Source organism: Emydura macquarii, unplaced genomic scaffold, assembly GCF_026122565.2.
Source record: "Emydura macquarii macquarii isolate MOO-44397 ecotype Brisbane River unplaced genomic scaffold, CSIRO-AGI_Emac_v2 contig_2531, whole genome shotgun sequence".
In the NCBI taxonomy this organism is placed as follows: Eukaryota; Metazoa; Chordata; order Testudines; family Chelidae; genus Emydura; species Emydura macquarii.
The window spans coordinates 7,884,988-7,904,743 of NW_027132668.1; the positions used below are offsets into that span (position 1 = coordinate 7,884,988).

Below are 19,756 nucleotides of genomic sequence, written 5' to 3' on the forward strand. Positions count from 1 at the left end.
TGTGTCATTTTACGGAGAATTTTATCACAGACCACACAGAATGTCAGTTCTACAGCAGTCACATATAAAGCTATTAAAATTTTGAAATGCCTGTCATATGTTTGGAGAAAGTCATTCAATCTTCTGGCAAGAGCAATCCTTTGGTTTTTCATGTGCAGCAGGACTGGTATATTCACAAATGATTACATGTAACATTGGTTTGCTAAGAGTAAGGAGGATAGGATGCCTGTTGTGTCAAATGTTTTTGATGCGATTATACTGTGGGATAGAGGTAGATCTGATTTTGCACTTAAAGTTCAAACTCAAATTTCATTACAGTCTGGTCAGATCATTTATTTTAAAAGCCTAAAATGGTGCTATGTATATGCAGTCAAATCTAGCTGAAACCCTCCTGTAACGTACACACAGTAAGTAACCTTTTCAGAATGTTGGAAAAAATTACGTAGGCAACTCCAGACAGATCAATATGTCTAAAAGTTTTCATGATGAAGCAACATGTCCACATGCAGAATGGCAGTCACTACACTAGCCATTAAACCCAAATGTTCTTGAATGAAAACGTCTAAGAATAATAAAAAATAGTTTTCACAATGAATACTCTTTATAATAGGAACATAAGGTTTACTATTCCAAATCAGACCATTGGTCCATCTAGTCTAATATCCAGTATCTAAATAGTAGGGTGATGATTGGCATGTTATATCAGATAGATAAGACATACTTCAGAGGAAGGAACCTTCACGACATGTAATGCACCTGGGTTAACTGTGCTATAACAATCATGGAAGAATACATTTCCTGTTGACTTCAGTGATCAAATTATTCCTGGAAGCATAGAATTTTAATATCCTATTATCTTAGCTTGATTAATGACAAATACAACCACATTTTACCAATCTTTAATTTCCTGCCATAGTAAAAATGGACTTTGATGTGGGGGGCTAATTAGGGCTGAGCACGACACTGACACTGCAGCCCAAGGCACGGCGTGTATGCAGGGTGACTGGAGCCTGCTGTGTTGCAGTATGCACTGAGGTGTGCGCTGCTCTCGCCCACGCTGCTCTCATCCTCCGCTGCTTGCCTCCATGCATCCCGTTCCCCCTCTGCCTGCCTCCCAGCTTGGCTTGGGTGATGCGAGCATGCATGGCTGTAGGATGGAGCCTCCCATCTGTGAGTGCTACTCTGGGGGAGGTCTAGGTTGGATATTAGAAAAAGCTTTTTCACTAGGAAGGTGGCGAAGCACGAGAATGGGTTACCTAGGGAGGTGGTGGAATCTCCATCCTTAAAGGTCTTCAAGGTGAAGCTTGACAAAGCCCTGGCTGGGATGGTTTAGTTGGGGTCGGTCCTGCTTTGAGCAGGGAGTTGGACTAGATGACCTCCTGAGGTCCCTTCCAACCCTAATCTTCTATTTGACCTGGGACAGCTAAAATTTCAAATTTGGTTGTTGGACAAGGAAGTGTGGCTGTCCCTGTTTTAGACTTGTGGTTTCTGTCTTAGAGCTGTGGTCGCATTCTCTCAGGTAATCTAAATATGAAATATTGTTGCTCCTGTGATTGTATAAAGGATTCTCTCTGCATTCTTCTTGTTTTGTTGTGGACCATCATGGCACTGTTTCTCATTTTCATTCTTGTTTTCAATGTGTCTGACTCTCACCTGGTTTTACATATTTAATTTTGCCCTCACATTAACATTCATTGAAATACCACTGCCAGCACATGGTTGAATCTGACCATCAGAACTGAGCCTATGTGAATAACGTATTTGAAATTAAAATATCTAAATAATATTATAGAAAAAATCAGTTGGAAATGTAGATCTGACCAAATAGAATAGTGCCAGTCTAGTACTACCTGCTGTTATTGAACAATATTATTATTATTGACACATTTTTGGTTCCTGATACTTCTCTAAGCCAGAAGAGAAGAGGTGAACGGGGATGGAAACAGTTATATTCGGAGCATCCAGTTGTTTCCACTGCCAGTCCTGGAGTATGCTTTTGCCATGTAAATACCATTTGGGCATATTTAGCTAACATTAATGGAGAAAAGCCCACGGTCTACCATTGCAATGGGACAATGAGAAGTATTTTTCACAAGAGCAGTATATCCTGCAAGTAGTCTGGTACTTAAAAGCCATGATGAGCATTCATCTATTCTGTTATCCTTTTTGGATTTGATGGTATTTAAGTGTAATTTTAGAGACTACCACCAATTTAATGATCCAATATTCTAAACATTCTTTCTATTTATGAGCTGAATCAAGAAATAGTCCTGTACCAAAACCCCAAATCTGAACAATCCTCAACCTTTGTCAAGGTTGTCAAGCTGCATCGAAGTTCACAGCTCACCCCTATGACTACATAAATGGGCCAAACAAAAATCCCAGTCCAAACAGACTTGGATTTTGGATTAAAATTTTACAGCTAGGGCTCATCTTCATCTGTCTGTTCATAATTATACAGTTCTAACCACCTGTATGTCTTTGGGGCTTAATAGCAATGATCACAACGTAAGAGAAAATTTTAAAATATCGTTCACCAGGATCAAAAATATCAAACCTTCCATTAATTTTCTATGTTTTTTGCAGATTTGAAACCTACAACAATAATGAAAAGTTAAAGAACTTACCTTTTGTGCCTTGTTACTATAACACATTTTTCTAGTTGTATCTAATACTCAGATTAATTAATCAAAATAAGGATAGAGTTTCAATCCTAACTTGGCATTTTTCTGCTTTGGTTAAATCTTTAAGTATTTAAGAGACTTGTGGCCATTTCTCTCCAAAAAGAGAAAACCCTGTATATATAATTGGAATTTACTTCTGATCTCCTGTCAGGCACAATCCAATTATAAAAAGCGCATGGTGTGGAGTAGAAAATTCAAATTATCTCAGCCACCAAAGAAAAATCTTTCAGAAATGAACCTAAAGACCAGTAATGTGGAAAAACAACAACAATAGGTTGATTAAAATCTGTGGAAGACTAAAAATCAGAGAGGAATTTTTTTTCAATTGAACGACTCTCTCACAAGCAGAATTCTGAGAAGTGCTATTTTTAAGAGTAGTCAAAGAATTACCAGTTTCATTTTTTCAGATAAGTAATGACTATTTTCTGAAACAGAACTTTACTGTTCTCTTTCTGGCAACTTGACAGAAGCAGCACTGATAACTTCTTTCAAGGTCATACATTGATCAAGACTATCTTTCTGTAACTGGTGAACAACTAGTTGGCCAAAAGATTTCTGCATATTTTATTTTCAAATCCACAAGTCGACATGTTTAACTGTTAATTATGATTAACTATTGGGGCCTCCTATTATGAAACTGTCTGATACGTACAGGAGATAACTTAATTCGGTTATTTAATTTCTATTGAAAGATCAGTCTTGGATGATCAGATCTCCCACAGAGAAGAAAAATCAAGTGCAAAAAAGCAGGGGGACTTTAATGTTGGATAATAGAAACATAACGAAGATTCCATCTGCAGTGTCACAGTTTAGAATCTACGATTCTGACCCTGCAAACAGATGTGCACAGGTGGACCAATCTGACCATCCAGATTGATTACAGATTCAAAGCCTCCATTTTCCAAAAATGTATACAGACACAGTAAGGTATCCCGCAGCTGCGGGAACAGACAGAATTATTTTCATAGCAGCAATTTAAGCTCCTAGCAAAATTGAAATTAAAGGATTCTGCATGCCCAGTTTTGGACAGATAATTGCATGCCTGACAACTCTGAGTATCCAAAGTATCATTTTTCATAAAATTCAGGGAAACATTTTTATGCCCCCAATCGCACACTGATCACCACCCTCCTTGTATATCAACACATATGAACAATCTTATTAGTGTCCTTATGAGCATTATATAAAGGAGCTTCATCTTATCCAAACAAGCAACAGCCTTTTCTAATTTTTCTCAAGCTTACAGACAGCCTGATTTTATTGATGCCATGACCAAAATGTTAGTGCCTATGTTGAATCCAATCACTGAATCAGAGCCTTACCTGGTTAAACCTATACCACCAAATTACACACTCAAAAAACCTTCAAAAAACAGTTTCCCATTGCTCCCTACTTAACCAGCATACAAATGCCTCCTTTTCTTGCTTGTTTTTTTTTTTTTCTTTTTTTCGAGAACACACTGGGTGAGAATGAGGATATATGAAGTCTTATACAAATATTTTACGCATCTTTTCCAAAAAGCCTTTCCACAGGAACACTGTGGAAATAAATCACTCCATTTCTTCCTCCTATCACCTGCTCTTCTGACCATCAGTCCTGTAAATCCTGGTGTCCAGGTAAATATTAAGAGTGACAAATCATGCTGTCTACTTTGTCATGTCATCTATTGTGTGTGCGTATATATGTATATATATACAACAGACAAATCAACAGACAAACAGACGGACAACAGACAAATCAACAGATTACATCATGAAATTGGAGAGACAAGGTAGATGAGGTAATATCTTTTATTGGACCAGCTTCTGCTGGTGACAGACACAAGCTTTTGAACTACACAGAGCTCTTATTCAGGTGTGGTCCAATAAAAGACATTACATCACCCACCTTGTCTCTCTAATGCCCTGGGACCAACACGGCTACAACAACACTGCATTCAACCATGAAACTGCTCAGTTTCATCACCACATTGATATATTCATCATTTAAGTCACGCATACTACAATAAGATTTATAATTGGAGCTGGTTGAGAATTTTTGTCAGAAAATGAAGATTCAACCAACCCAAAGTATTTTATGGACATATATTCAGGTTCTGTGGCTCTGGAGCAGATCTGCCATGCTGACTGTTTCAGGTTTGTGCACCACAGGGCTTCCAGCCTCCCTACCATAAAGGCAGAAGCTCAACCTGGGGTTCTCACAGCCAGAAGCCTAGCAACCCTGGAAGCACCAGTTCAAGATGGGGCTTTCAGGGCTTCTAGACTTTCTGCTCCATGACGGGGGACTTTCTTGACTCCCACTGACCAAGGAGCAGCTTGAGGATTCCTCTGGAGTTGGGGCAGCCACCTGTTCAATTTTCTTTTTGGCGGGGGAGAAAGGGGGGAGAAAAGGGGGAATTGAACCAAGACTAAGATTTTTCCAAATTCAAAAATTTCTAGATTTTTTTTCCCAGGAGGAAATTTCAAGTTCTCGTTCCTAATCAGAACCAAAAACTGTTGTGAAATACTGGAATTGTCCACCGAATAGAAATTCTACGTTTCAGCCAGCTATACTTACGACAGTCTGATCTGTATATATGTTAGCTAGTTAACAATCTCAGTTGTCAACAAGTGTGTGTCACTTGGAGGCCAGTTTGTGTATTTCAAGAGTATTGTGCATTGTGTATGTTGCTTTAGACTACATATTTTCAGTAATGCATAATTTGTATAACTGCCTGGTTTAGACAGTTATTTTCTGCATGGACTTTATGATGTTAATACACTTCAGAATTAATAAAATATCACACAAGAAGGGGAATATCAAAACTGAAAAGGCAAATCAAAATTGCCTCAGACTAATTCCGTCTGAAGTAACACCACCACATTACAGATTTATGACATAATGAAAACTATTTAATCCTTTGGAACAGGTCTGAGGGGGAATTCTGTTTGTAGAGTAAATACATGAGGGGAGGGAGGAGTAAATCTTCGCTCAAGTCATCTCCAGATTATGTGGGGTTTACGTTTGTAATGATGCACATGCATCCTAACTGGCCTCCAAGTGACAAACTTGTCAACAATTGAGCATGTGCCTACAGTTTCAGGGATTGTACTCAGGGCAGCTAGCGTGTCCCACTGCTCACACCACCATGGCTGCCCTTCTATTTTTAGCATGCTTACCCATGCTAGCTCTGATTGAGCACATCTATTCAAGTTAGAGATTACACTTCCTGCTCCAGTGTAGACATATCCAAAGTCACCTCATCCTTGTCTCAGATACCATGGACACAAGAGTGAGTTCTCACTTCTACAGTGCTTAATATGTGATTGAATGAATGCTCCAGAACTTCAAAAGACGATATATAGACTGCAGTTAAGTGAGAATGAAAGAGTTGACAAAGAAAGAAAGCAGATCAAAGACTGACAGTGGTCAATATATAGTTTAAAATGATGAGACAAACTGATAAGAAACAGGGACACTGTCAAGATGTATTAATTTAAAAACACTTGTTTATAGGGTAAATAACATCTTAAACCCCGATCTGACAAGAATGCAGTCCTCACCTGCACGAAGCACATTGCAAGACCCAGACTTAAGACTATTATAAAGACTTTTATTTAAAAATCTAATATATGGTAAACTTTGCATTTCGTTCCAGTCAGACAGTAAGATAAAATACTTTCACTTTTTTAATATCAGTTTTAGTTTTGGTTCTAGACAGTTTCCTTTTCTGGTTCTCCTGCACTAGAAAAATGTTGTCAGGTTACAAAGCACACAGGAAATTTTAAATTCTATTCATATTAAACTTAATAAAATCTTTAATTTATCTCTTTAAATTTAAAGAAGCCAAAATTTGGGGCCAAACTTAAATTTACAATAGATATTCTGAAAAAAGGAAAAATGCCCATAAAATATCAGAACTATAGACAGAACAGTTACTGTAGGCATAATCCATCACTCCTGTTCATGCTCATGCCAGTAGCCCTATTGACATCAATAGGACTATTGGCAGAGTAGAGGTTGCTGGATTGGGACCAGTTTTGTAAGGAAAGGATAAAATGGTATAAAGAGTGATTTCATTAGTAACAAAGTTAATAAATTATGACAATTTTTAGCAACTCACTGAAGTCAATATTCAGAAGTCTCACAGTGAATATTGAAGCCATCCTCAGTGACAAATGAATTAAGCAAGAAGAAAAATCCCTTTAAAACAGAAGACCAACATCATAAGAATGAAAGGTAAGAAAGAGCTTTGCCCAAATGCACAATAAAGAGGCACAGTAAAAATCATAAGTGATCAACTGAGGAATCAAAAACCATCATGACATATGAGGAAGGTTGGTCTCGTGGTTAAATCATAAAACTGAGTCAGCAGTTACAGTTTCTATTCTTGCCTCTGCTACATATGTGCTGTGAATTTCCCAAGATCACACAGTATCCTCATCTGTAAAATGGTGATACCTACCCACTGTACTTCTTATGGGTGTTATACAGAAGAATTAATGTTTGTAAAGCACACTGGAATCGTCAGATGGAACGAATTATAAAGGGGAAAAAAATCGATCAACTTTTGTACAAACGTACTAGAGTAACAGTTCTCGGAATTACCAACGTAAGCCTAATTAGTTGTCAAAAAGAGAGAAAATTTCTGAAACTAAATTATGAATTAAGAATTCTTTTTTTTATTAAGTTTGACACTTGGAGTTAGGGCCACGCAGTCCATTCTATATTAATGAATGGAAGCGGTATTCTAATATGGAAAGAGCTGAGAGCCACTGGTTTAGACGATCGTTTGAATGGATAAACTGAAGTTATTTTAAATGTTTTGTTATCATGTCAGGTCTTCCTGGTGCATCCAGACCCTCCCGTGAAAATGCTGCAATGAACCACCAGAACAAAGGAGGCCAAAATGCAGTGAAAAGCAAAGGCGGAGTCGGGTAGAAACCTACACTGAATGGTTCAAAAGCATCTTATAGAATAGATCATAGGAACACCATAGCATCCTAATTCTAAGATAGTATAGAAAAATTATACAAGTATAAAATAGAAAACATCATTTGTGACATTGCAAAAAAACCAAATATAGAAACAGCTGTGATTTCTATTTGCCATCACAAAGCATAGTCCTGTCCCACAGTTCTTCAGTTCAGAGTCAGGATCAAACAGTGGAAAAATTACTAAAAAAAAAAAAAAAAAAAGTACCCTAGGACAAAACAACTTGAAAATCTCAGTCTAACTGGCCCAGCTTACAACAGAAGATCTCAAAATAAGCTATGTTGGGGCACTTCCTTCCCATAAAAATCACAAGCTCCTCTGGCTATAAGAACATGGTAACAAGTGAGGTCATACCACTGTCACTTCAGCAGTTCAAAATAATGATAAAAATAATTAATAATAATATCACCACATGCCAGAATCCGACCTCTACAAGCTGCCTCAGGTTTTCGGTACAGCAACATGATCAAGCCTGTGCTGCATTAAAGTAGGAATGAGATTTTTCTGCTGTCCAGTAACATCCATATTTTTCATGAGCATCACAAAATCTCAGCTCCATACTACAACTCCAGCAGGAGACCAAACACAGTAAAAATGACAAAACTCTTGCGGTGATATCCTGGCTGTACTGAAGTCAATGGCCAAACTACCATAGAGTTCAATGGGCCCAGGATTGCACTTTGGGAGAGACAGATCTCATCCAGATGGTCAGATACTTTCCCCCAGAAACACAGTATCAGCCCTAGTCCTGCAAGACAGTCCAAGACCTATTGAGTCTTATTTTTATATCAACTAAAACTATGAGTGATGTAAAAAAAACCCCTGTGATTCAGCTAATAGATGTTTACAGCAACAAGGGACGAATCTCCAGGATATATTTATTGTAGCTAGAATAAATTTAAATTCTAAAAACAAAAGTGATGTTAAAGATTGTCAAAAGCATCAACTTACTCTGTCTTTAGAGTAGCCTTGGGCTATATATCGGATTCCCAATTCTAGATAATTATCTGCTAAGCCTATATTTGAAAAGGTATTAAATTTAATAAATACAAAACTGCCTGGGTAACTGAATATAATCCAAGTGCTGAATGCACTCCCTTCTGTCATAGTGCAGATTTCTTATAATGGCCACTGATTTTCAAATACATATGCCCCTGCAAAGCTTAATTTTAAAAATAAACTTAACAAACGAAGCAGGAAGTGCAGAACTCCATCATAGGAGGAATTTCTGACCACCCCATCTTTCCCATGCTGATAAAAAGGGAGCTAGAGGTACGCATGAAACAGCTTCCATTGCATTCAGATGTTGAGTACAATGGGAGCTGTTGCGTGCTGAAAGTCTGACCACTTCCAGTAGATGCTTAAACAAGATCTAACCTCTTGAAAACCAAACCTCAACTTCCAGATCTAAGCATTTCTGGAAATCAGGCCCTAGATGTTTAGGCCTATTATTAAAAAGAGGAAATTAAACACAAAAATGTATGTATATTCAGTATATTCAAGCTCTGACCTACAGTAAACAAAAAATGTTAAAAGATTTTCACAATTACTGTATTACCGCCACTCAGTCCTTAACTCTGCTCCATGGGCCAAATTGTACTGGCTTATTGTATTGAAATAGAAAGGTGTTACATAGCAAGGTTTAGGGATGAAGGTGGATGATCTATATCTTTGTATATACCATATAAACTTTATACCCCACTCCACTGAAATTACTCCTGCCAGACTGTGGCAGAAGTAATCTGCCCTTGGAGACTAGCAGGAATTTGGGGGGAAATCCATGTCTGTATACAATGTAGATGGAAGTTAGTTAGTTTTGGATTTATGCTGTTAGAATTTGATACCATGGATAAACTTTTTAAAAGTGCCTAAGAGACTTAAGAGTCTAAGTTCTATTGACTTTCAATGAAGCTTAGGGTACGTCTACACAACAAAACAAAAACAAAAACACATGGCAGAGAGACTCAATTGATTAATTGGGTCAATTGAGTCAAGCTCACGGGGTTTGTGCTATAGGGCTAAAACTAGCAACATAGATAATCCTGCTTGGGCTGGAGCCCAGGTTCTGAAATCCAGCTACTGGAGAACAAATAACATTCCTCCATGCCAAAATAAAAAACACAGTTACTAACCTTTCATAACTGTTGTTCTTCGAGTGTTGCTCATGTCCATTTCACGTTAGGAGTATGCGTGCACACATGCATGGCTTTCAAATATTTTTTGCCTTAGCAGTATCCATAGGGCTGCTCTGGCACCCACTGGAGCCCTCTGCTCATGTGCCGATATATGAGGCGCCACCAGCCCTGCGCCCCTCAGTTCCTTCTTGCCATCAACACCAATAGCGAAGACAGAGAGCGGATCATGGGATGGACATGAGCAACACATCTCAAACAACAATTATCAAAGGTTAGTAACCATTTTTTCTTCTTTGAGTGCTTGCTCATGTCAATTCTATGTTAGGTGACTCACAAGCAGTATCCTTCAGGGTGGGCTTGGAGTTCACAGATGTTTGCAGCACTGCTCTGCCAAAGCTGGTGTAGTCCCAGGCTGCTGGGTTATACTGTAATGGGACGCGAAGGTATGGACTGAAGACCAGGTAGCAGCTCTGCAGATGTCCTGGATTGGCACCTGTGCCAGGAAGGCTGCTGATGAGGCTCGCGCCCTGATAGAGTGGGCTATGGAGGCACCTTTACTTGTTCATAAAATAATTCGATGCAGGTCATTATGCAGAAGAAGATCCTCTGGGAGGAGACTGGCAGATCTTTCATCCTATCCGCCACCACAATGAAGAGCTGCATTGACCTACGGAAGGGTTTAGTCCTCTTGGATGTAGAAGGTCAAGGCCTGTCTAATGTCCAGTGTGTCCTCACTGGATCCGTGCGGTTTTGTAAAGAACACCGGTAGGAATATGTCCTAGTTATTGTGAAATTATGACACCACTTTTGGTAAGAAGGCTAGTGGGGTCGCAGCTGGATCTTGTCCTTACAGAATACTGTGTATGGTGGTTCTGAGGTGAGCGCTCTAATCTCGGAGACCCTTCATGGCAAGATAATTGCCACTGGGAAGGCGACCTGCCAGAAAAGGAGCAGCAGAGAACAATAAGCTAACGGCTCGAAGGGGAGCCTATGAGCCTTGACAGAACTAGGCTCCCTAACCTTTGGGTAAAGTCTCTGCAGCCCTTTCAACAACCTGATCGTCATGTGATGGGAAAAAACTGATCTATCTTGGACCAGGGACGGAAGGCTGAAGTAGCTGCCAAGTGAACTTTAAGTGATGAGAAGGCTAGGCCCTGACGCTTGAGATGTAACAGGTACTCCAACATGGACCGTATTGAGGCCCGATGAGGAGAAAGGTTCTGGTCCGAAGCCCAACAGTAAAACCTCTTCCATTTGGCCAGGTATGTTGCTCTGGGGGAAGGATTTCTGCTTGCGTTGAGCAAGCTCACTCCTCTGTGTTCAGCCATGCAGCAGCCAAGCTGTCAGGTACAGCGATGCTAGGTCCAGATGCAACAGAAGGCTGTTGTCCCGGGAGAGTAGGTCTGGCCAGAGTGGGAGCTCTAATGGTTAAATGCTGTTAAAAGCTCCAGCAGCAGGCCTAACCAGTGCTACCATGGCAGAGCTATCGTTATCATGTTCGCCTTATCCCTCTTGATCTTCAAGAGGACCTTGTGAATCAACAGTACTGGCAGGAAGGCGTATAGCAGCGCCTCCGCCCATGAGAGCAGGAAGGCATCGGACAGGAAGCTTCTTTTCAGCCACATGGTCCATATTGTGTCTGCCAGGGACGTAGACTGACGCTAGCCTCAACTGTAGGGGTGTGAGATGTAGAAGCGCATGTTGGACCACATAAGTACAGGCTGCTATGGGTCCCAGAAGTCTGAGACATGTCGGGGCAGCCATGATAAGGTGGGTTTTCATGTCTGTAATGAGGCCCGACATGGCTTGGAACCAGTACTCTGGAAGAAAGACTCTGGCCTGGAAGGGGGACAGTCAATTCAGAAATAAATGGGGGAAGGATCCTGGGATCAGACTGGGACACCATCCTCAGGCACACCCTCAAAACGCCTGTCACGGGCCACCTTGTCATGGGCCCCAACTGGGTAGCAGAGGAGGATTAAGTGGGCAGCGATGCTTAAAGCCTTTGTCTCTGTCCCTTCTTTTGTAGGTTCTTTGCCTGACCAAGAATCTAGGCAGTGGTTGTGAAGGCCGGAACTGCCTCCTAGACACCTGTGGTTTGTACAGGCAGAGGGAGCGTAAAGTGCTCCTGGAATCTTTCAGGCCATGAAGCCTGGTTTCAGTCTGCTCTGAAAATAAGGCATTGCCCTCGAAAGGGAGATCCTGTATGGATTGCTGCACCTCCTGGAATAATCCCGAGGACTGCAGCCAAGAACATCAATGCATGGACGCTGCTGAAGCCACTGACCTGGCCATTGAATCAGCAGTGTCCAATGCCGTTTGGAGAGAGGCCCTAGACACAGTCTTGCCTTCCTCCAAGATGGACATAAACTTCTACCTCATATCCTGTGGCAGGAAGTCTTTGAATTTAGCTATGGAGTTCCAAATGTTATAATTGTATCTCCCCAACAGTGCCTGCCAACTGAAGATTCTGAGCTGAAGACTGGCTGTAGAATAAATCTTTCTTCCAAACAAGTCCAGCTTCTTTTTGTCCTTGTGTTTAGGTGCTGAGCTCACTTGGCCCTGCCTATTCCATTCATTTGCAGCAGCCACCATTGGGGATCCCAGGGGTGGGTGTGATAACAAGTATTCATAGCCCTTGGCTGGAACATAATATTTCTTTTCAGCCCTTTTAGATATTGATGGCAGGGAGCATGGGATCTGCCATAGGGCTTTAATCACCTTTAGCACCCCTTCATGCACCGGCAATGCAACCTTAGCCGGTGCTACAGCTGCCAGGTTATTGAAGAGGCTGTCTGTAGGCTCCGTGAACTCTTCCTCCTCTAAATCCAAGTTGGAAGCTATCCTTTTAAGGAGTTCCTGGGGGGCCCGAAAGTCATCTGATGGCCCTGGGGGAGCCGGACCACTGACGACCTCATCTGAGGATGATGAGGATGGTGGTAACTCCAGGGGAGCTGACCCTATTTCTGAATCCTGCAGTTCAGTGCTGGTATTGGAGCTCAAATCCGACTCCCACATCGGGACAGGCAGTGCCACGGGCAGTTTTTTGGATGCAGCTGTGGCGTCCTGGCATCATCAGGATCCCCCACGGATTCAAGTCCCTGGCCACTTGAACCGGCCATTGCCCTTGAGGCCAGATGCCAGCTGCAGGTGCAAGGCTGGTGGCATCTCATATACTGGTGCATGAGCACGGGGCTCCAAAGCCAGCCCTACGGGTACCACTAAGCCAGAAAACCTCTGGTAGCCATACATGCAGCCGTGCACACACCTAACATGGAATCGACATGAGCAAGCACTCAAAGAAGAACTTGCACTATCTAGCTATAACGGGCATATTAAGACAGCAGTAGTGACTTTAGCTCTGAATTTCCATGCTTCAGCCAGTTGAACAGTGGAAGCTACTCAGCAAAGGCTTTGCCTAGTCTACTTTGAGTTAGACTGAAAGTTCCTTTGGGCAATGTCTCTCACTTTCTAGTATAAGACACCCTCAATCTTGACTGGGCGGCCTCTTGACACTACTGCACTACAAATAATGAAACAAACAGTATGATCCCTACATGCCACAGTAAACTGACTGCGCATGACTACAGGCTTGTCTACACTTAAAAGGGTACAGCAGCAGTGCTGCACTGCTGTAATGAATCAGAGTAGACACTACTTATGCTAGCGGGAGGGGTTCTCCCATCCGTGTAGGTAATCCACCTACCAGAGAGGCAGCAGGTACGTCAATGGAAGAATTTTTCCATCAATGTAGCACTGTCTACAAGGGGACTTAGGTTGGCTTAACTATGCCATTCAGGGGGTGTGGATTTTCCACACCCCTGAGCGATAGTTATGCCAACCTAATTTGCTAGTGTAGACCAGGCCTCAGTGTCAGTTTTGCGTACATGCTTTCAAAATTTCACCAGAATCCAGTGCAATTTAACTCAGATAAATTAAACAAAAGGAATAATAATTTTTTATTTAATGTATTAACACTGTGCAATAATCTGATAGTAAGCTTCCTTTGTCATTAAAGTAATCATGTATACAAAGTGAATTATTCATTCCTGTTTACAATCACAGTATACAATCTCTCTAGTCAGCATGCATCCTATTAAGACTGGACAGTAAATTCAATGATCAATTCAGAGATTTCAGCTAAACTGAAAATTTTCAAAAAACCCTTTTATCTTCAAAAGCCTAATGCTTTAATAGAAACAAAATATAATTTCAAAACATTTTCCAGCTCCACAAGTTTAGAAAGTCAGTTTCAAAATATTTGTCAGTTTTTAAACTTTAAGTAAACACAGTTTGTTTACTTAGTGATATTTATATTCTCCAAGTGCAAGCCTGAAATCAAAAAGTGTTTCCTTATCATATTAATTCCACCAAATGCATAAACATTAGTTTGCTTCCCTAAATTTGATGAGTGTTGTGATGCTGGCATATTGTTTATTTAAGAAAATAAAACTTCAGCCTTGAATTTCAAAAAACCTCATAGCAAGAATTAATATACATGGATTTTCAACCATGATGTTATGAAGGAGGTCAAATTTTGGGCATGTCACTCTTGACAGCACTTATTTTATCGAACTAGAGGAATTTGAAAACCTAAAATAAAGTTTGTAAATTCAGGGTGCTTCAGAATACAGAGAATTAGATTATGAAATTTACCTAAAACTCTTTTCAGTAAAGCATGCTTGATCCTACTTCCAAGGTTCCATTCCAAGTGTAAACAGAGCCTTCATATTCATAGATACCAACCATCCGATCTGGACAACAGCATTCCCAGATTTTCAACATGATCCTAGATACTGGCTCCTCACTCTCTGCTTCCCTCCTCCAGAGGTGGTAGAAGCAAGAGGACCTCATAGGATGAGGCTGGCTTCTCTCCTCTACTGCACTGCTGCTCCTTTTGACTGAAGAGGATGAAGGAAGCAGGAAACAAAGTGACCTAGACACTGTTAGTCTTTCAGGAAGGAGAGTAGAGACCAGATCATCTGTAGTGCTACATTTTTCACAGAGGCATGGGGTTGGAGGGAAATGAAGAAGTATAGCACAGCTGTTTTGACAAGAGGGGCATAGGGAGAAAGGAACAGATTTCCTAGCTGCTGCAGGAAGAGCTGAGAGACTCAGGGTGTGTCTACACTGCCGGAGCTGCACAGATCAAGGCAGTGGGATTGACTAAGCAGGCAGTGGAGACTGGCTCAATTGATCCTGGAAGTGCTCTCCAGCCAACGCAGTAAGTCTACCCCTCCTACCCTTTCGAAAAGAGTAATGCTGCGTCGACCAGAGGACATCTCCCGTTGACACAGTGCAGTGGAGATGCCGCACTGAGGGAGTGTAAGTAAGTCAACAACAGCCGGCAGTGTAGACCAGGCCTCAGAGTATGGCTATACACTATGGGTACTACAGGGGCACAGCTATGGCGCTGCATCTGTGGCACTGTTCTATAGACCCTTTGTAGAGCAATGAAAGGGATTTTTCCATCACTGTAGTTAAACCACTTCTTCGAGAGGTGGTAGTAGCTCAATGGAAGCATTCTGCTGTCGATCTAGCTGCGTGTACACCGGAGGTTCGTTAGGTTGGCTTAAATACGGAGTTCAGGGGCATGAATTTTTTACATCCACATAGCAACTTAACTAGGTCAATCTAAATGTTTTGTGTAACCCAGGCCTCCTGTATGCCCTGGAAAGCAGCAAAGGTAGGAGGACCCAGATAGGCCCTGAAAAGAGGTAGCGGAGGCATAAGAACAGATTTGGGAGCAGAATTAATTCATTTTGTTTATTCAGATGGTGGTGGTGAAATTAATTGATTTGAGTTAGTGGTCTCAGAATCAGCTGTAACATGTCTAGCTGCTCTGGAATAATAGGTTCAAACCTCACTTGCTGGTCAAGCTCTCTCCTTTACCTAAGTTCTCTTCCTGGGCTTTTCTCCCATACACATTATTATTCCTCAACACCTTTGAGTTCTTCCTTTCCCCAAGCTATCTCCCCACCACCCAGGTCCCTCCACATCCTAATCCTCTTCCAGAGGAGATACGCTCAGCAGAAGTCCTTTGCTGCTTATTGCTCCCAGTGTCTGGAGACTCCCTCAAAAAGAAAATTTTGAGGAAGTTAAACTCTACAACATTTCTTTTTACTAATTTGTTTTGCTCTGAGTTTTTCAATCCTGTCTGTATCCTTAAAAACAAAGAGCATGCACAGCAGCCTGCTAAGATGTATACTCTTTAGACTCACCAGCTCTTGGGAAGAACATTTTTTGGAAATATTAATTTAAAAAAACAAACAAAAAGTACCTGCTGCAGTAAGTGAGAAAATTTCAAAATTTTCACCAGTGACGTACAGACTAAAATATAAAAATACTGACAAAGTCTGGAAGTTTATTATTTCTCAGATATTTTTGATATGCTCAGATTTATGCTTATACATGTTAACATTTAGAGTCCACCATTTTTGCATTTTGTTTTACCTTGTTTTGCATAGTGATTTTCAAGCATGAGAACTAAACAGTCTGTCTATTGTATCAGTCTTAAATTCACTGCTAAAAACAGAGGATGATGCAAAAAATGCTAGAATATCCTGCCATTTTAAAACAAATATTTTTGAAGATTTACTGAGTAGCTATTATTTTTAAATTACTATCTTTAAACTTACTATGCTTGTCAACTCAAAAATGTCTATCAATTTTTATTAAAAGATATCTCAATACTACTACACAAATATTAATGAACAAGCCTCTTTTATATCTGGATGCAATGCACGCATTTTAAAAGTGTTAGAGTTGCTGAATCTGGCATTACTCATTTGAGTCTGTAACATCTCATTTTCAAGAAGGAAAAGGACTTCTCAACTGATAGATATCCACATCTGCCTGGCTGGATAATTTACTGCTTTGTACAAGAAAAGTATAAAACATATCCCTGTCAGAGGTGCCCACAGTATGTATGGTGCTCGAATATACATAAACATTGTTTTCCTTTAGCCTCCTGTAATTGGGATGAAGCCACTATTTATTTTCTTATATTAAGCAAGAAAGTGATTGGTGCATACAAATCAGTAACCTCTCCTCAACACACACACAAATATTAAAGCTAAAATGGCAGGTTTTAATATGTATCTAGAACACGTGGATAGATGCCAATTTGAAGGTGTATAAACCTAACATAACAAACGCTACACCACCACAGTCATACTTGGTCTGATCAGCAAATGTGGACTGTTCAGCAAGTACGGTGTGATAATTTTCTTTTTTAGATGATGCACTTTCACACAGAGCATGGCAAGATAGGAGCCTTTCTTTATGCTGAAAAAAGGACAATTTCATTAGAAGAGTCAACGGGAAAGTTCAAAATTTTGAATTCTCTTGTTTTATATTATAGACAAAATTGAGAGAGAGATCTGTCAGTCAGAAAGACTACATAACTGGTCCATAGTACATTTGCTAAAGACTGTGGAATTTTTGATGAACAAAAAGTAATCCATTCTAATCCTCCCACAGTTTAGATTTTGAGATTCATGGCAGAAGCTATAGCTCCAACCTTACATATTCCTTGGTCACCCAGGAATTTAATAATGATTATTAATCAGCAATGTCTGTGAAAGATACTTTAGCAAGGATACTGGAGTTTCTAATATCTCTAATCTCTGCCTTTGCATGGCCACACTACAGAGAGTTTTAGAGAGGTTTACTGATGGTAAGTAATTCTGGAGAAGCAAGCATTTCTTTGTCTGAGAAGCAAGCATTTATTTGTCATAGGACAACTGACTAGATTGTGTGTGTTGGAGTGGGAACACTCCCCATGCCTTCTTTACTATAGGCTTTACTCCAGAAATTCTAGAGACAGATCTCTCTCTGCTAGGCTGGGGAGCCACATTTGGTTACCACAAAGTAAGTGGTACACAGGAACTGACAGAAGCCCTGTAATAGGCTGTGTTGTCCTCTGAAGGTTTGAGGGGGGACTCTTAGGCCAGTACCAAGCCATTCTAATAACTATCTTTGGGACAGAAGATGCAGTCACTGAGGGGGAAGGATGTTGTCGTCTCAGGGAGGCAGTTTATAGTCTACACTGTGAAAGTCTATACACTGCTGACTCAGATCTAGGGCTGGGGACCAACATTCCAAAGGCGAGGGGGCTGGAGACCCTCTCCCCCACAACGGGGAGGATCATACTGTCTCTTTGAGCTGCCTCCCTCACACATAGAACCAACCAGAACATCAAGGCAGGTCAGAAGTTTTCTCCAGGGCAGCTAGGAGTGCAATGTGGAGTGGATTTCTGTCAGGACCTCCTGGGAACGTAGCTGGAATTGGATATATAAAGAATTACCTCCCCTCAGATCAGTTAGAGACCTGGAAAGGCCAGGGTACATCTCCAGGAGATAAGGGGCCCATCCACTAATCAACTTCTGTTTTTTTTTTTTTTTGTTCCTCATGCCACAGTGTTTATAAAAAAAGAAAATGCGGATCCCGACCCTCTAAAGAGAGGCTGGGGTGATAAAGCTCTGCCAAGAATCATCCTTGTGGTTCTTTTATTTAATTTGGCCTGACCCTGGGTCCCATTAATGGCCAGCAATTTACAACTGCTTTCCATCTGGAATGCTTTTCATCTTTATCTAATGTTATCTTAAAGGGTGAGTCAAACTACCTAACAGTGCCAACAGTTCTCTCACATGAACAGAGTGAATGCTTCTTAAAATCAGAAGTAATTGTTTTTGTATTTCATGTGAAATAATCCATGCTGCATATATATTTGGCAATTAATTGATCTTTGACTACTAGTGGTAAATATGCCCAGTGGACTGTAATGAGATGTTAGATGGGGTGGGTTCTGAGTGACTACAGAGAATTCTTTCCGGGTGTCTGGCTGGTGAGTCTTGCCCACATGCTCAGGGTTTAGCTGATCGCCATATTTGGGGTCGGGAAATCTTTGTTGTTCTAGCTACAGGTCATGTAAGATTTGAAGAAAGGAATGATGGTGCTTACATCAGAATTTATATCTATTGGTACAAAGGCTTCTGTGCTTTTTCATGTCAAGCTCAGACACTTTGCAGAGAAGAAGAAAGTCAACTTTCTAATATGATAAAGCAAAACTTTTTCTTACAGCACTGCTAATCAATGAGGAGAGGCAGAGAATCATATTTAGGTGGATCTGAAGATAAGATTATTGTATAATCTGTTTTATCTTGTTTAGTGTCAGAATCTGCTCCAATACCAATGGGAATTGGATCAAGTTCTCTGGAGTAGTCCGTTGCAACATGCTGTGGTATTTTACTTTATACCGACTTGAAAGCCAACCTGTTTCTCCTTTTATTTTTATTTCAAACACACAGGCTGTTTTTTACACCGCTTCGATATTATTATGGCCCTTCTGAACCAAGTCCAAAATGATTGAAATCAAATTGTAAATAGTTTTGGGTTCATTATTCTCTTTTTTTTTAAAACTTCATTGCTTGGCTCATAAGATACTTCTGATGGTTTGACAAGGAAATTTTAAAGAAAATTAATTTCAAACCAGAAAACTGGACAAATATGGTCAGGAAAAAGGACAACTTTGTTCTGTGTCCCCTCTGGGCTAAGTTACACAGACAGTATTGTACTAGGAAAGTCTTCAACAGAAAAACTTCATTAAAGCACCATCCAATCTGGTAATTATATATTCAAAATAATGACTTGCAGAGCATCCCTTCAATTCCTTCAGGTGGGAAATTAAGCCCTGCGGCAAAGCTTTCATCTCCCCTCCTCCCCGCATCACTAACAATCAATTTCTTTGTGTAGCCCAAAAACGAGGGGACTGGATCCACAGAGATTGCAGGGACATTGCATGGAAGGTAATTGTGCACAAATCCAATTAATTAGTTAAGACACAGAGGGAACTCTCTCTTAAAATCTCTTGTTCACTGAAACAGGGACTGTAGCCCTATTTAGAAATGCTGTTTGTAGGACTGGATATTTGCTAGCTCCATATATAAACCAAGTTAACAA

General features: G+C 40.5%; 1 protein-coding gene across 10 annotated transcripts in view; it reads right to left on the reverse strand.

Moving 5' to 3' along the window:
* The window catches only part of MCF2L (MCF.2 cell line derived transforming sequence like), a 260,528-nt gene that overhangs the window by 101,905 nt on the left and 138,867 nt on the right, over nucleotides 1-19,756 (reverse strand). The window lies entirely within an intron of this gene.